This window comes from Camelus bactrianus, chromosome 15, assembly GCF_048773025.1.
Source record: "Camelus bactrianus isolate YW-2024 breed Bactrian camel chromosome 15, ASM4877302v1, whole genome shotgun sequence".
NCBI classification, from domain to species: Eukaryota; Metazoa; Chordata; class Mammalia; order Artiodactyla; family Camelidae; genus Camelus; species Camelus bactrianus.
The window spans coordinates 22,291,456-22,304,131 of record NC_133553.1 but is presented as its reverse complement, the minus strand read 5'-3'; the positions used below and the strand labels follow the sequence as shown (position 1 = coordinate 22,304,131).

The window sequence follows — 12,676 nt, the reverse complement described above, 5'->3', positions numbered from 1 at the left end:
GGACCTGCCTGAGCAAGCAAGCCTGAAGGATAGTGGTTGTCTCCTGACAGTGAAGTCTAACTTTCTGATTTCTCTGGTAGATGTGTTTCTGAGGGTGGCAACATGTAGGGTGTAACCGTGGTTACAGTGAAGGGGAAAACGTTTGCCTGATGTAGCACATTTCCTGAAACATGGGATGTGAGCAGTAATTGCTTCTTCCTTGTTACTGTCTTCTTCTCAGTAGATCCCACCTCATTGGGAGGTTGACATTTGTGCTTTTTCATCATATGTGAGAGTTCATTCACTGATTTCAATAGATGTTCTTACATTTATTACAGCAGCACATCGGTGATCTCTTGAGTGAATCATTCTTCTGCTTGAGGGTATCAGGCTGACAAATCACCTGGAGCTAGAGGTGGAGAGGCTGTGGAGAGGGGGGTGATCAAGGCTAATGGCTCTGTCTGGATACCATCTTTTCCTTCATTTTCTTCTCCCTGAATCTAGAATACGGTATGTCACGTCGAGGTTTGAAAAGTTGCTTCCTCACCTTCTGAGACAAGGCTGGGAAGGAGTTCAGAGGAGAGCAACAAGAGAGGGAGGGTTAATGGATCAGTAAAAGCCTGCACATAAGGTAGAGGTTCCCAAGAGCCTCTGCTGGGAGAGAGGAAGCCGGGGGACTTACCGTGGTGCTTGGCCTTGGATGGTGAAGTCAGAGCCTTATCTGACAAGTACGTTGCAATGTTTTCTTCCCTCTCAGTCCCCAGAGCTGCTGCTGAACCTTAGTTACAAGGGTCACACAACTGAATCTGGAGCTTGTTTGGGAAGGAGAGGTGTTGACGATTACCGTTCCACCGACAGGATCTTTGTTTTCAGGCTGGGGGCCCCAAAGAGGAGAGGTAAGACTTGCCAGGCTTTGCCGACCCCGTGCAATTACCCCGTTGTAAGCTCACGTGGGCCCCTGAAGTACAGGGGCAGGTTCTGTTTCTGTTCAGCCTCCTGTGCCTGGCTCCCACTAAGCACGTGATACACGGTCATTCAGTGGCAGCGTTAACTCCCATGAGTGGGACAGGAGATATGTGATGACTTTTTGAGCACAAGGAGCCTTCTCACCTCCAACTTTAATCTTGACTCAAGCTATAATTTCTTCTGTTATCTTAGCCAAGCCACTTAGACTCCTTGAGTCTGGTGTGTTTGTAATAGGAGTAATAAGTTTCTCTCAGCTCAGAAGTTTTTAAATAACAAACTATCTACTGTCTACAGGCACAAGAAGGTTGTTAGATTACATGCAGCTTATCGAAACTTCACTTATCCCCCTTCCCCCCACATATATTCTTACACGTTTCAATAAAAACCGTAATGTATGGTATGGTTTTGTGGATCACTTTGAATGATTCTATTTTAGGCATTTGTAGACATTCTCCTTCAGGTAAAGATAAAGGGTGTGTCTCTCTGAGTCCTAGTCAAGACTGTTTTCATCATCTTCCTTCATGACCCTGACCTTTCTGTTAAGTTTTGAGCCTCCTCTGTGAATCATACTTTCAGTGTCCCTAGCATTTCTATTTCAAACTGGTTTCTTTTTTGTAGCAAAAGCTCTAAATATATTAGAGCACATTCTTAGTCTCTCTCCCTCTGCAGCGGCTCTAAGTACAGCTTTTGATTGGCTTTCGGGCACATTTCTTGGTTTTATTTGATCTATATTACATGTCACAGGAAGGGGAATAGAACCAACTTGCTGCCTACTTTTTCCCACGGCTCTCAGGAAACCATTCTTAAGCACTTACAGTGGACCTGCTGCGTAGGGGACAGTGCTAGGCAGTGATGTGCTAGGGCTGAGATCCAACTGAAATTTTCAGGAATGTCTCGATCTGATTATTAAGCACAGCCATTCCTAGATAGTAGATAACATAAGCCTACAGTTAAATAATGTAGGTGAAAAACAAAATGAATAGATACCCAAAATTCATCAGTTAAATATTTTATTTTATTAACCTTGCTATTGTATATGCTCATGAGGTGGCGAAGTTACCGTGTCTGGATGATGGAAACACCATACATGGACACTGCTGATCAGCTCTTCTTGGCCCTGCATGCATTGATATTATGTTGGTAACTTGAAATTGGCCGAAGTGGGAAGATCTACACCACGAAAGTTAGCAAATGCTGCAAACTGGCCCTTCCCCACCCCTCCCCAGCCCATTGAACAATACTTATCAGCACTCCACTGCTTCTAGATAGTACGGAAAGTCAGGGTTGAAAAGTAGCTACGGCGTCTGGGGAGACACAGCGTTCACGTGCAAGCAGGGGCAAAGATGGAGGAGCCGCACTTCGCATGCTGGTGCAGATTCATAATTAAAAGGTAACTGTCACGATAATTAAAAGGTAACCGAGAGAATATTCTGTGCTTTGGGCCAAGGACTGTAATTAGGTTCAACACATGCTTTACCAGCTAGAATAGAGTATGAAGCAGGTATTGAATATTCTGAATGTGATGAAAATACTTTGGCCAAAGCTGCTGAATGTTTCTAATGGGCTTTGTTCCAAAGCAGATAGCTGCTATCTCTTTGTCAATAAAAATCAGAGATATAAAAACACAATTAGTTGTATAAATCCAGGATGCCTGAGGTTTAGCCGTAAGCTATGGCTCCCAACTTTAATTTAGACACACATCGACACAAATGTTTGGGCCATTTTACCTTTAATACTCTTGAGTTAAAGATTTACTAGATATTCGACAATGCCCCGGTGTTATGAACCACTCCTCACCCACAGGGCAGGGAGCTGGCATTTCATAAGCATCAACAACCTGCCGGACACCTTGTTAGGTTCTCAGTCTAGGTGATACCTTGTCCCCAGCACCCGGTAAGGGAAGGATGAACAGGAAAGAGAGGGAACTAATGTAAGCTGAACACCTACGTCTTCTGTTCATTATCCTGAATCACTGCAACAAGTTTAAAAGTGATAGTATTTATTCTCATTTTATGGTAGTGAAATGGAGGCTTGGAAAAAAATGAAAGAAATTTTTCTGAGATAATATTGCAAGTAAGTGGCGGGGCCAAGATTTTTTTAGACACGTGTTTCAGTGATCCTTTCATTCAACCAGCATTTCTTGGATGCATATTACATGACAGAAGAGGCCTGGGTGTGGGAAAATGGTTAATGTTACATTACTTCTCTGCTTAGGAAGTTTATACTGTCCTGTGGGAGGAAGGTAAGTAATTATGATCATATGTGTAAATATTGTCATAGAGGCCAGCATGCTAAGTTCATGAGAAACATACTCAGCACAGTCTTCAGAGTTCAGTGCCAGCTCTGGGGAGTACTTAGAAGTTTAAGTACTTAGAAGTTTAAGACTTGAAGGATAGATAGGAATTAGGCAGGAAGGGTGGAATGGGGTGGGAGAAGAGCATTGTCTACAGAGGGAATAACATGTGCAAAGGACCGGAGTCAGGAAGAACCAGGCAAGTGACTCATAATAAGAGCTAAAATTTTACTGATGACTCATTTAAAGTGATGTAAGAAATTTTAACCCTTTTAAGAAATTCATGAGTAGACGTAGCTGTCATGAATGAGGCTGTTCTAGGTGTTGGAACGACTCGATCATGCATTTCCACATCATCACAAGAAGTCTGGAGCACGGCGTTCCAAACAAGGACAGAAAATGATCAGATTCATATTTTAGAAAGACCACTCTGTTTTGTGTAACAAGTAAAAATCTGATTAGTAACTCCCTTGTTTGAAATCTGTTGTTCACTCTTTTCACTTTTTTTTTTTTTTTTTTTGAGAATTCAGTGGATCCTGTGTCCAAATCTAAGCAGAGTGTCTGAGTTGTAGGAAGTCCTCAATAGATGGCGACTTTTGTGTTTGTTTAATTCCATGGGCTGGCTCAGACTCTCCTCTAATTTCCTCTCTAGCTACTCTCATTTTGGGATTCAAAATATCACCTGCTTGGAATATTTTTCCCCATGATGTGTCACTGTCCTGAAGCTTACCTAGTGAATCTTACTGGGTTTTTATAACAGCAGAAGCTGAAGCAGAAGCAGTGGCTGGAAGAAGGGTTTTCATCACTCACATTTCAGAAGCAGCAGTTAGAAGAGCTCAGGAGGAGACTTTCCAAAGGATCCATTGAAGAATCAGCCAAAGAAATAGTCGGCTGTAAATGGTGACCCAGCCTAGAGATCATGAGATCGTATGATGGTGTGAAAACCTTTCTCACCTTTCTCACTCAAATTGCTTCCAACTTTGAGCCCCGCAAGGATCAGCCAGAGCAGCAATGAAGGGAAAAAAAATAAAGCTAGCTAGAATCCTTCTATCTTTATCTTGTTTAAGGAGAAAAGAGACTTTAAACAGTGCTAATAAATCTATCCAAGTTATATTTAATATCTGCAGATAGTGATTTTTTTAAACAGAATTGAGAATTTAGTGACAACTAAAATCATCATGGAACTTGTCTATTTTCTATGAGTAATCATAAAATTTGTGGAAATGCTTGAGTTTTTATGAAATGGCAATTGAGAAAAATTCCCTTACTGACTATATCTTCATAAAAAAAGTAAGAAACAAAATACAGTTATATATTTATTATATTCTGTAACTCATATTCTTTCCAAGTCCTAAAAATAGAAAGAATTTTTGAATACCAAACTCTATGGGGTTAGTTTGAAATGGGGGAAAAAATGAAAAAAAAAGAAGATGATAAATTCTTAGACACATAGCACTAAGGTAAAACTTGAGACCTGAATTTCATTCAAGTGATTATGTTGGAATAAAAAAAAAAATGGAAATGCATAATTCATGCATGACTCACCAAGGCTGTATTCAAGATTAATCACAGGGGTGACAAACCAAAGATGTAGTGATTGGAACACTGAGAAAGATGGAGAGTTTGACGTTATTTACCTTTTCACACACCTTGCTTCATATCCTCAGGACAAGCCACCTTTTCAGCCCCTTCTTTCCATATCTTCGTGCTGCATTTCAGGTCCTTTCCGGAGAAGGTCAAGCCTGGGGAGCTGTCGCCGCTTTGCAGTGTCATCTCTCTGCAAGCTCATCTCCTTCCTAATCCCACCCCGAGCCCACCCCCTGCCCCACTCCAAGATCGCCCAAACAAAAATCTTCATTTCAGTTACCATGGCAACTCGTTGCTCCTGGCCTTGCCGGACGCACAGACTTTGGACTCATGCTATTTCCTTCCCCAGGTGTATTTTCCCTCTCACTGCAAAGATTTCATTCCTCGAGATTCTTGTTTTTTAAATTCTTCTAACACTTTGTCCTTACAATGCAGTCTCTTGCCACTTTGCATTATAACAGGGTCTTCGTGGTTGTCCTCAAAGAGTGTAGGTTTCTTTGAATAATAAAATGTGGGGAAAGGGGTTAGACTTTCAAAAGCACTTCTTATGTGTTAGGAACTATTCTAGATGCCTGACAAAACATCTTACTGAATCTTCAGAATGACCCTATAGTGTAAATCATTGTCTCCATCTCACAGATGCATTCACCAGCCCAGTCAGTCAATCAACTCATCTAAAGAGATGCTACTGGTAAGGACATACACAGAGGCTTTTCTGACTTAAAACTGCTGCTCTTTTCACTTCGTCACCACATATGGAGAGCGTGAGTCAGGGTTTCTTTATTTTTGTTCCTGGACTTTGTATTTTTTGGGAGTTGCCTCTGGATCTCTGTCTCCATCTATCTTTCTACGTGTGTTTCCCTCTCTGTCTCTCCTGTTTATTTACATTTCCTTAGAACTTTCTAAAGATTTTACCATACATATGCGAGTCTAAGGGGGTGACGAGAGGAATTCACCTCTGAAGACTGGGGGGAGAGGCAGCAGAGGGCGGACACGATGGTCTGAATGGACATGGACGGAGACCTGCCACTATAACGACCAACCCGTATCATGACTGGCCACTATGGTGCCAGAGAGCAGATTCAAGAGGAGGACCCATGCGTTCTAGCCGACATCTGAATGACACAAGGTAGGAGCTCATCATCCAGGATGTTCACTGAGACCCAAAGCTCTGTTAAGGTGAACAGAGTTCTATCGGTCAGTGAAGGACGCAGCCTACAACCCTGTTAGCCAACCCCGGGAAAACCTGCATGTGGGGACAAAGGGGTAATTATTCAGTCTTAAGCTTGTATAGATTCTTTGCAAACCACTTTTCCCTCTTGTATAATGAAATTATGCAAGATTAGCCTTAGATTTATTTTCTTGGCCAAAAAAAAAAAAAAAAGAGGTCCTATTAAATAAATAATCCTGTTGTTTTTTTTTTTTTTTTAACTCTGTTTTACTCTAAGGAAAATAGTGGAATCTCCCATCTCTATTACGCTGTGTTTCTTAAAGGGCCTTTGTCCTATAAGTGTGACAGTGGCATCACTGTTCATATTTTAGTGGGAGAAATGAAAGCCCAGAGACACTGAACAAAGTGACAACAGAGCTGGGGTATGATCCCAGGTCTCTTGACATTTAGTTTAATGTTCTTTCCATCGCATCTCTGTTGATTTAAACAAAAATAGCAAAGAAATAGTACAAAGCATCATCCTGGTTGCGGTTTTGACAAGGCTTATAGCCTCTGGAGTTACTAGCTGGAAGCCCAACACCTGGGCTATTTTTGATCACCCGATGGCCCTAGTGACAAGGGTTTGAACAGTTCAGAATGAGGTTGGTTAGGGGAATCTCTGTTTTACATAAATCACAGCCTCGAATATGTTCAGGATTTACCTACATCAGGCACACACACACACGAAAGACTCTGAGGACTCATATTGAAAGCTGGTGTTTTTTAAACCCCTTGTGAATATTTGTGAAAATTGATGACACTAAAGATACTGCTTCTCAAATTAAAAAAATAAATAAATTAAAACTCTGAAAAGGAGATGGAAGTGCCTTTTACTCAAGGTAGAAAGAACCCATTAAAAATCTGTTTCCTTATTTTCTCAGCATGCCTGAAGTGAGACCATTCATTCAGTTTCAAATGAAGTCCAGAAAGTTGCCAACTTACAAGTCCCTACATTGGAATCTTTGGACTTCTATCCTTCACTGGACATTGACGCTAGCAATAGGAATTTCTCTGAAATGTAGATATGTTATTTGTGATCGTGAGTGTCCTCAAGTTCCCCAGACGCCAGCAGCCACCTTTCTGCTTCATGTCTGACTGCACCATCGGAGATTCTACTCTGTGTGTCTTTAAGGGTCCCCATCTTTTACTGGATTCTCCTCCCTTAGTCTGTCTGAGGTCATCAGAGAGCTTCCGTAGCACCAAAGTCTGTTTTTTGGCATGGTTATAATATGCTCAGTGGAGCTATCTGCTCTACCGTTAAAAGAGTCAAGCGAATAACAACAGCATAAAACAGGCGCTTGGCATCCCTGAGTCCCGTAACTTACCTGCATAAGTACTCCCTCTCCTGGGTTGGTTTGGGTCTTCTCTGTTACTACTGATTTCTGTTTCCACAGCACTGTGTACTTTTCTTCATACTAGAGCACAGATCATTAATTTCATTTTTATTTTTTTCATGCTGGAGAAATTTTCTGATTGTCAGTCACTATGCTATTTATGTCTGTCTTTTGCAAATATAGGAAACTTTATCATTGTGAGTGGGAGAAGCCTTGATAATTGGGGATACATTTTAAATTTGCTGAAACTTATCTTCATCAACTCCAACTCTCCCAGGCTTCCTGTTCACTCTACAGTCTTGGGCTACATCCCAATTTTATCTATGTTTTCCTTCTCTTGAATTAATTTTACACTCTGCTATTTTTTCTCCTATAACACTTCTCTGTAAATAATTTGTCGCTAGGTTTTTAAAAATTAATTTTTTTTATTGATGTATAGTTGATTTACAATGTTGTGTTAGTTTCAGGTGTACAGCATAGTGGTTCAGTTGTGTATATATAGTATATATATATAGTATGTATATAGTATATACAGTATATATATATACATACACTATGTGTATGTATATTGTTATAATATAATCATAATATAATGTAATATAATTATAATATATGCATTATTTTTTGGACTCTTTTCCATTATGGGTTATTACAAGATATTAAGTATAGTTCCCTGAGCTATAATAGTAGGTATTTCTTGTTTAACTCTCGCTCTCTCTTTTTTTTTTTTTTTTTTTGGTGGGAGAGGTAATCAGGTTTATTTATCTATTTATTTAATGGCGGTACTGGGGATTGAACCCAAGATCTCGTGCATGCTAGGCACGCACTCTGCCACTGAGCTATGCCCTCCCCTCTGTTGTTTATCTCTTTTATATATAGTAGTGTGTATACGTTCATCCCAAACTCCTGATTTATACCCCCGCCACTCCCCCTTTGGTAACCATGGTTTGTATCTATGTCTGTAAGTCTATTTTTGCTGTGTAAATAACTTTATTTGTATCATTTATTCTAGATTCCACATGTACGGGATATCAGAAGGTATTTGTCTTTGTCAGTCTGGACTGTTACCAGCTTTAGTGAGGACTAGTGTGCTAATTGTATTTGGTGCAGACAAATTTAATATAAAGAATTATTCTTGCTAATTCTAAAGAGGATAACTATCAAGAGGCAAGAGTTAAAGGAAAAACAAAACAGTGATGGTAACCTTGGGAGAGGGTGAAGACTTCCTTTCCAAGAACAGGATTCAAACCCCGCGGGAGAAGGGGCAGTTGTAGCTCCCTGCACAGCACAGAGGCTGTCTGTTGCTCTGGGCCATCGCTGGTCAACAGTCGCTGGACAAGCAGGAGACACTTCTCCAGGGTGCAGTAGGGCAAGGCTGGGGAACCAACTACTGGGGTGCTCGCAGGGCTCCTTGGATATTTACCCACAGGGAGCCACTAAAACCAAAAGGGAAAATTATCATCTTGACAGTTCGGCCCCACCCCTATGACATTATGCTTTTTTAAAAAAAATAGCCCTTTTCCTTTAATAATACTTCGCACAGGTGCTAGAGCGAGCTCTGTCATCCATACTCTCTCTCTCTGTCTCATTTGAACCAACCTGTGAATTATTAATTTTTTTTTAAAGGCAAAGAAACAGAAGACAGATACGCTATAGAAAGTGACTGATTCACTCATTCAAAGTAGCTGGAAACAATTTAAGCAAAGCTTAGATTTTCTGGGAGCAATAAAAGCCCTATCTTCAGCCATCCCAGTTTGGCCCTTGAGAATCCACCGTAGTCAACTAACCAAGAAGCATTTACTTTTTGTAGACTCGTAAAGCACTCTTTTGTTGCCTTTGAGGATAAGGGAGAAGTAAAGACATCAATCAACGGATTTACCAAAATTTGTCAGCCTTCAGAACCTGGGCTCTTCCCTGAGTGCGAGGCTAGAGGACAGCTTTTTTGAATCAAGAACTTGACAGCGGGGAGGATGCATGCCGTCCCACTTCTCCCCTCTCCGTGTCAGGATATCCCTAGGTCTTCGTTTACACTTTATTCCCTCTTATCCCAGTGGAGATACTGCCTATGGAATTTAATCAGGTGTATCATTGTCTTCTTTTCCTAATTCCTCTTTTATGTAATTTCTGATCTTCCTTCTGACTTCAGCACAAGTGGCACTCTCTCAGGGAACACTTCCCTGGCTCTCCTGGCTAGGTCACATCTTCCGTCAAGTATTCTCACAGTATCTTGAAACTCTCCTCTTGAAAACTTACCAGAATTGCAGTTTTATATTTATGGTGTGACTTTTTTGAGTGTTCTCGCTGCCCAACCGGCCCATTCACTTGAAGAATTCAGTGGCTGTGGTGTGTTTACTTCTCATTGTACCTGATAATCTAGTTGGCATTCAGAAAGGGGCTCTCTCTGTCTCTACCTGTCTTTCCGCCAGCATTGCTCCCTTTCTCTAGGCTTTCTTGTTGACTCCTTCTTCAAGGACTGCTGGCTTGCCTGGTTCTCACCAGTTCTCGAACTACCCAGTTTGACTCCCTGTCTCTGTTACGTGTTTGCTCCCCTGTTGGTGAACACCAGCCCTCCCTGTGTTTGCTCCCGCTCACAGCTGGATCCTCTGATCCACATTATTTTTTGTAGTTCTTGTCAACTTCAAGGCTCTTTCTCACCTTCAAATTCACATTTTTTTTTTTTTGAGGCACTTGTTTAAAACCTTCAGCATAAGGGGCTTGCACCTGAGACACACTCAGGGCCCCCACTTCTAACGCTCCTCTTCGCCTTCTCTCTGCCTTTCCATGTTCGTAGGGCAAGGTCTCTGTTTCCTCACTTACGATTGCAGCACAGAACTTACACCCTTTAAAGCACCATCTCAGCCTAAATGAGGAATCCAGTCCCACACGCCGGAATCTCACCAGCTCAGCACACAGACCTTGCATATCTAATTAAGATGAAGCTCTGGGGATGGGGATGGGCATCCCAGAGTTTCAGGAGCTTTGTCAGTGAGTGGGAAGCAAGCTGTAGAGAGTTGATATTGTTAATGACCATTAACAAAGCCCTTCAGAGCATCTGAGGAGTTCAGTCTTAAAAGGCCCTCTTTTCTAATTATTTTAGTAATAAAATAAATATTTTATTTATTTTCTAATGTTTTATAAGTAGAGATTTTAATTATAATATATTTAATTTTTTAAGATTTAAATCTTTATCAAATGTGGGAATACTCCAGGAGTTTCCTGTTTCTCTATACTCCCTCAGTAGGCTAGCCATGATGCCAAAAAAGATCAAAAAAAAAAAAAAAAAAAAAAGCAGAGAAAACTTGAAGGATGTGTGATAATCTGAAGCACAGAAGCCCAACAAACAGCATATTGTAGCTGTGCTTCTATTTAGATTTCTATTTCTAGAAATAAAAATAGTCAGAGGAGTCTACAAGACTGCCAGTTCCATCATCTTGGGCAAGTGCTTATTTTTTTTTGGCTTCAGTTTCCTCATCTATAAAATGAGAATGTAACAATGCGGCCAGATAGGGATGCTGTGGGAAGAAGTGAAGGCGCTCACATATTTAAGTGCTTAGAACAATGCCTGCTGTTGTCCTCTTTCTTTTGTTTACAAGTCCAGCATTTCCCACCAGAGTGTCAGACTCATCAGATAAATGTTCGCTTCGGTCTACCTCTGACCCTGGCAGGAGGCCTTCATATAAACAATGAATCGTCCTTGAGGAAGATGTGCACGCAGGATCAATGGGAGAATCTGCAATGGATCTTTCCTGCTGCGGACCTAAGTCTGTATTCTATCTTTAGTTGGAGCGTACGCTGAGTTTCTCACAGATTTTCCAACTCCCAGATGCCCAAGGAACATTCAAACAATTAGTTCTTTTTCTTTCTCGGGTGACTGTGAAATAAGCATGCTGTAGTGAAAAATCACTGGGCAGGAACCCAACAGATATGGCTCTGCCAGTAAGTCTTTATATTGACTTTTTCAGAGCTTCATGTCCTCTTATGTGAAACCAAGAGTCCATGTTAGGAATTTGCAGAAAGGCTTTGAGTACCAAATGCAATCACTGTATCCAAGCACTTTGAAAAAAGCAATGTTTTGTAAAAATTTGAAAACTAATAATAATGATTGATAACACTGTTAACTGTTATTGTTACAGTTAAAAGCAGAAGACACATCACATAATCATACTGACAGTGCCTCTAAGTTGCATCTTATCTAAGTTTGGAGACAGAGTGTGATGGAAGATGGTTAGTTTTCCAATTAAAGTTCCTCCCATAACAGCAGTAGAACCACGACCACAAAGAAAGTATGTGGATTAAGGTGTCCTGATCCTTCGGGATGACCTTTGAGGCCTTTCAAGCTCTTACACTCTTGGGTGCAGTAACTTTATAATTGTGAAAAAATAGTGAGAACAGCCAGTGCTGACCTACCACTTCACTATTTGCCACACACCATTTTAAGTGCTTTGCACGTTACTCTTTTAACTCACACAACAACCCTATGGGGCAGATTCTACGAAGACCTCATTTATAAATGAGCAAGTGGATGCCCAGAGAAGTTAGGAAACTTACCCAAGTAGCAGAATCAGCAGCAGCAGAGCCAGGATTTGAATCCAGGTAGATGGCCTCAGAGTCACAGTCCTCACCACCACCCTCGTCTTGAAGTCAAAACGGAATATTTCCATCAAAACTAACTTCATCTCTTCTTGTCCTCCTTCTTTGCTCAAAGCAGATGTAGATTAAATCATCTTTTTAAAAGAGACCATTTCCCTAATAATATGCTGCTTTTAGATCTGACGCTAGCACAGTATCCCGGAATGTGCATCCTTCTAAATAAACACGTACAGTTATTAATTAACTGCAGCTCCCATGAACTTATCCAACTGCCCTACCTCAATCACAGAAGGCTCCAGCCGAGATATTTAATCTCCTGACTGCATATTTCAGTCCTAATGCATTTGGATCGAGGGCACCTTGGGTGACAGGAAAATACAGAGGAAGGAAGTTTGCTTACTCAAAGTGCAATTACACGTCCAAAATGCACGGACTATAAAATGGCTCTTGAAATTCATCACTTCTTTTGAATCTCAGTTTGGCACTCCTGAGGTCCCTGCTCTTGGCCAGAAAGCTTCAGCCCTCAACCTCAATCTGGGTTTTGCTCAGCTGAAGTAATGAATATACGAATATATATACAGGAGTGTAAATTTACTTCAGATCCCCAATTTCCTTTAAAACGAATAAAGAAATGACAACCTTACTTTAATATTGGCTCTCAATATTTAATAGGTTTCTTAACTAATGACTATTTCTGGAGTTAGTACCCAATATGAT

At 40.9% G+C, this 12,676-nt stretch overlaps 1 long non-coding RNA gene across 1 annotated transcript; it reads right to left on the bottom strand.

Annotated features, from left to right (window-relative positions):
• Positions 1–5,101: 5,101 nt before the first annotated feature.
• On the bottom strand, positions 5,102–12,130 carry LOC141573394 (uncharacterized). Its single transcript, XR_012499088.1, has 3 exons — positions 11,918–12,130; positions 7,361–7,450; positions 5,102–5,320 (listed from the first exon to the last, which is right to left on the bottom strand). It is a non-coding gene; the product is annotated as an uncharacterized LOC141573394 (long non-coding RNA).
• Positions 12,131–12,676: the final 546 nt, after the last annotated feature.